Raw genomic sequence first — 6,000 nt, forward strand, 5'->3', positions numbered from 1 at the left:
TCATTTAGAAATGAAAAAGCAGGACAGTATCATAAGACGAGTCCTACCTCACATTCGGCTTTGGAGGGTGGGATATTTTCGGCTGGCCCCCGCGAATATATGAACATGAGTGAAGGGAGGTTTGTGTGTATAGGCAGTTGAGTATACACGTAATATGCGAGTACGTTATGGCGCGGTGTCATTGTCAATATTCCATATAATATTTGTGGCAGCTCTTGCCCCAGAATATTGGGAAGTCTGGTTGCTGGCCGCGTATGGTCGATTAAAGATCGGCGGAAGAACTCCCAAGAGCGTTGCTGATTTCCAATTTGTACAGGTACGTGCAGGGAATGCGACGTGAAACAGCACTCCGATGATGGTGATGTAATATCAAGAATAGTTAGGGAGGTGAGTTGAGATGCTGGCTTGGACGGCAGAATTGGAATCATGAGAGACGTACAAGTGCCCTAACAAGCAGGGGCATCTGACGGACTTCGCGAAGCATTTACAACGCAAGTGCGTCTGCAGCTAGTGCAGAATATACGAAAGGTGAAGAGGATCCGTGAGCTGCAGACAAGGACCCAATCAGGAACGTAACAGGGGCAACTGAGGGTAGTTCCATAAACTAAATTGCCGGTGCTGTAGCTATGCACACGGATGTTCATTCTTCAACTAAGTCCCATGCGAATCACCAGCAAAACATTCCTCCCAAAAATCGTCGTTTGGGCACATCAAGGAGCCCAAGTTCTCGCAGCCTACGTCGCCATCGAGCCACATCAAGTACATTCTAGCATCCCAGGGATCCACACCCCGGCCATCATGATTCGCAGCGCACTATTTTCCTTCAGCTATCAGATACCCGAGCCGAGCAATCCCAGATCTCTCGAGTCTCGCGGAACATACTTTCAAAATACATATCCACATAGCTTAGTTTCCCTGATTTTTTGCCGTAATCGAGACGAACGATCATCGGCTCCGATTAAGGCATATGTATAAGTCGCCTTTCCCGACGTATCACATTGTAATGGTGAGATGACTGGAGGTGACACCATTTCAATGTCTGAGAAGTCTTAGGATTGGCCGGCCTCCCTGTGGGATCAAACTGGACGACTACTCGGATACGGCTGCCCGCCGACCTCCATTGCCAACGCCGCTGAACATCTCCTGTCGACCCGGCAGCCAGGCCAAGTGTGAAGGAGAGACAATACCTACACATCAAGACATATATTATTCACCTAAGTCAGCGATCAAGCTAAATAATTCCCGCTTGATGACCGATAGATTTGTCGGGGTTGATTGCGGGCCCCTTTCCCTGCTGATCGCCTGCTCCAGCTTCTCAGAAACCCAGGGCCCCTTTCAAGTTGGCTTCTGTGCTTTCATGTTCAGCCTTCTATGATGCACTAACAGGCACCAGGAGAGCTGCAGGGACAGACTAGAGAGCGAAAGCGCAATATTGTCCTGAAACGTGAAGGTCAGCCTGAGCCACACACGTGACACCATGTGAACCGTTTTCACCATCAAGACGGTAATGGCTCAAGTCGGACATAACGTTTTGGGATCACGACCGACCGCTATGATATGCTGCATTGGATATCGACATGGTAGTCCTGCCTCCGAAAGAACAATGGTCCTTGGGAAATTCAAGACCTCGATCTACCCCAGTGAATGCACCATCTAACCGTGTCTTCACAATTATGCTGCACCCCTGATGTGCTCTTTAAGTGTGAAGCCCTGCAGTCCAAGGGCTTTTTGTTTTATAGTAGTCGAAAATCCCTCCGACCAGTATGAAGGTTGAAGAACTTCTCAGACCAGCGGGCTTCCGAAAGTGTCACCAGTGTTTCCCAACACTATTGTAACCGCAGAACACGGACGGCTACATTCATTGCACTGTGACTGATACATCAGTTGCATAAAGGTAATTTCGTCCTATGGAGGCTTTTCCATTTCCCAAGGTCTGCGATGTGCTAAAATATGTAAAATAGACTCTCGGATCGATTTGTGACTCTTGCTGCTCCTTGTCAATGACTTGTCCCCACCGATCTCGTATGGCATGCGCAAGGTAGTGTCACAAGCCGCGTGGCTCAAGGTGCCGCCTTCACTTTGGAGTGTCTCACCTCAGCCGGGATGGCTGAGGTGAAAACGAAAATACCAGTTTGGCGTCACTGCCCAACTCTCCAATAAGATCTCCTGCACGAAACACGCAAGGCCCATGGATGATCGATGTCCTATGGGGCTCTGCTTCCCGATGTCTCTAGATTCAATGAGCACTGGAAGGGGATGCAGACTTTGCGGAATGCGGATTAGTTATTGTAAGCCGGATTACTATCCGTCAGATCAAGGGAGATAGACACTTGAGGTGTCAACCACGTTATTTAATACTCTTGTCCGTCAAGGGCCTGTCTGATAGGCTCAAGATAGATTGCTTATCGTGGTGTCGAGAGACCGGTGATTCCATAGCCGGCTGCTTAGTCTGGATGCCACGATTCTTGGTGCCATCCGTCGATCGCCAGACCAGTCATCGGTGGGACGTTGTTATCACGCCTTGTGGGAGCAAAGTTCAACACGAAAACTGCTGAGCTTCCATTGGTACCACTGCACTGCAGCTTGCACATGTGTGAATTCGCGGCTCAAGAAGTCTCTTGGGTAGCTTCTCATTGATGGAAAAGAATCTCTAGGCAAATCATTGCCGCTATGGAATAATTGCGATGTGCCCTTTGGTTGGATAGGGGCTAACTTGTTGGAGTGTCTACCTTAGGCGATGTAGGGCGATGTTAGGCAGCTTTTCTCAGAGAGGGATTCCTAATTTCATGAACTTCCCCGGGATTCAGTTCGACTGAATGGGAGCATCAAGGCGCCCACACTGACAATCATATCTTAGTCGACTCTTCCACGATCGCTGGTTCTCTTTGCGTGTTTGTTGCAGCGAAGAGGTGTTTAAATTTCAGCGAAAACGCTCTCTTGTGCTTCGGTCCCCTGGTCGATAAACCCGGAGCCGTGTCAAGCCAACCCCAGGCACCTGCTATCTACGTGGTCGACTTACACATACCGACTTACCATGACCATCGATGCGAGTAGTGCGGTGCTAGTCGCAAAGCTTTTACAAGAGGATCTCAGCCATGCATCACCCATGGTAGCTGATGGAAATACTAGTACTAGCCGCCTGATTGACGCCCTCGTTGCGTCCGACGTATGTGGCTATGATTCCTTCATTGTTTTTTGTGACTCACTTCAACATCGGTAAGGCAATGTTCATGGCGGATGCAGCCTTCGCAAGGCGTCTTCAGGCATTGTATGATGATAGTAATCCCCTCGCCAGTAGTGCCACGGGCGCTTCCTTACTGGGTACGGATTTTTGGAAGACCTCTCCAGTAAGATTACCCGCGGAGCCGTCCGCAGAATATGTCCTGACGACACGATCATAGAAAGGAAAAGGAAGGGCCACCAGCGTCAAGGCGATCAGTCGTTCCATCGGTGATATCGGTCCAGTGGAAAGCCCCGTGGAGAACACAGAGGGCCTCCAACACTTCAAAGATTGGAGGTCTTTCGTGCGGAATCCGCGGTACAGGCGAGATTTTATTTGGGACGAATCGTCAGAACCGACGACACCATCTGTTGACTCGACCCTTATACTGCCACCTTTACCTGATGTTCCAAGAAGAGACCTGGAGCACGAGGATGTTACGCGGACAATTAGGTCGTATCCCCGTCTTTTCAAAGTCGTCACTCCGGTCGACCCCGACAAACTGGAATCCCTTCTTGAGTCGCATCCGAACCGCCCGTTTGTGACATCTGTCATCAAGGGCTTCCGCGAGGGTTTCTGGCCCTCTGCTATGGCGGAACTGCTTGTATCGGTTCCGCGAGGACTGGATAACCAACGTAGAGGTCAGAAATTTGGCCATCCAGTCATGGAATTTTTACGGACTCAAAGGGATATCGAGGTGGCTTTGGGTCGATATTCAGAGCCATTTGGCTCAGACCTTCTGCCGGGGATGATTGCACAACCATGTTTTGCAGTCCCCAAAGCCAGCGGTTCCAAATTTCGCCTGATCAACGATCATTCGGCAGGCCAAGATTCCCTAAACGCGGCAATCCCCTCAGATGCGTGTTCGATTAAACCCGATGTCCTCAGCGATCTCGTAACATGGCTGATCGCATTCTACCGCAAACATGGTCGTGCGCCGGCATGGCTTTTCAAGTCGGATGCGAGTTCGGCTTATCGACAACTGCCTTGTCATCCCCGTTGGCAGGTGCGCCAAGCTACGCAGATAGACGGATCTTACCACGTTGACCGTTGCTGTGTCTTCGGTAACCGCGCTTCGGGTGCGATCTGGTGCGCCTTCTACGCGTTAGTGTTGTGGGCTGGAGTCCACGTTAAAGGGATACCCGGGTTACTTCATTATGTTGATGACGTATTTTCGTTCGACCCCGACGAACGACTTGTCTATTACGAACGACATTCTCATTGGTACCCTTGCAAGCAAGCAGCGCTCTTGCGCCTTTTCGACGAGGTTGGGATTCCGCACGACAAAGAGAAGCAGCTCTATGGCCGGAACTTGACAATTCTTGGCTTGCACGTTAGCCTAGACACAATGACAATTACAATGCCTGATGAAGAAAGGAACACACTGGTCGAGGGCATTTGCGATTTTGTTGGAGAAGCCTCGGGTCATGCTCTGCGACACTGGCAGAAACTTTTGGGGCACTGTAATTGGGCGCTTAGTGCATATCCGTTGTTGCGACCAGCCCTTCAATCATCATATGCAGCGATCAGTGGAACGGACTTGCCGCCAGGGGCGACCATTGCCCTTAACGACGATACCGTGGAGGATCTTTCATGGTTTGCGACACGGGTGTCCCAATCAAAAGGAGTTCACTTCCTCCAAATCCGATCCTGGGATGAATCAGATGCCGAACTCACTTTGTTGACCGATGCCTCTGAGTCCGGCTTAGCCTTCTGGACCCCCGATCTCAATGTAGCCTTCATGGCACCAATCCACGCGACGGATATACGATGCGGAGAGATTTTATTTAATGAGGCGTTGGCCGTTGTGTCAGCAATTGAATGGGCAGCTACCAGCGTTCCTAAAAAACGTCCTCGCCGCGTGCTGATCCGCACCGACTCGATGAACACCGTCGACAACTTCCACTCTCTTTCGCCGAAGCCGAAATATGTGTTACTTTTTCTGCGAGCGATGGAGGTTATGATGGATTTCGAAGTGGATGTACGGGTGGTTCACATCCCTGGGAAAGAGAATGTTGTTGCAGACGCGCTTTCACGTTCTCGTTTCGACATCGCACGTTTGCAGTCTCCGGGCCTTCAAATATCTTCATTCACGCCCCGTCGAAATGAGCTGGGACGGCGGGTATAAATATAAGCTAGAGCGATTCCGCTTGGCAGCCTGAACAACAATCTACATATTCGCTACTCGATCTACCTGCTCAATTGTTTGGACACAATGGAGTTGTGATGACTTGCAATCACTTTTCTTGATCCCAGAGCCTGTCTCCGATACGTGCAGCTCACTCATTGCCTGTGGGCATCGTGAACTGATCACTAGGTCTTTTGATACCCCCATGCTTGGCGCATGTACTTCCCTCCCTTTCTCTGGTTTTGAATGTCCGCGATTTGCGTATCATACCCATGTAAACATCTAGCTAACGGTGTGCCGACCCCCTTGGATTCAAATATATGACGAGTTGCGTAACCTGAATGGTAGGGACCTGGTTTTTGCGCTTGTGGCTCAGCGAATTCTTGGTCTGGTCTGCCCGTGAAGCCAATGATTTTTTTTTGGATCATTGCCTTCGATCTAACTCCACAGGTTACATCCAATTCCAGAGGCCTGACTTCCATTTGTGAAGGATTTGCGCTCGAATCACTGCGACGCCACTCAGAATGGCGAAAAGTCCAGCAGACCAGCGCGTGTGCGGGTTACAGCCAAATATAGAGCTTAGAACTCAAGCATTGCCGCCTACAGCCTTTCGTCTCCCCGTTCCACTGCGCCTGGGACCGCCCATCACTCA

This window comes from Cantharellus anzutake (genome assembly GCF_015039405.1).
Source record: "Cantharellus anzutake strain C23 chromosome Unknown EI90scaffold_9, whole genome shotgun sequence".
In the NCBI taxonomy this organism is placed as follows: domain Eukaryota; kingdom Fungi; phylum Basidiomycota; class Agaricomycetes; order Cantharellales; family Hydnaceae; genus Cantharellus; species Cantharellus anzutake.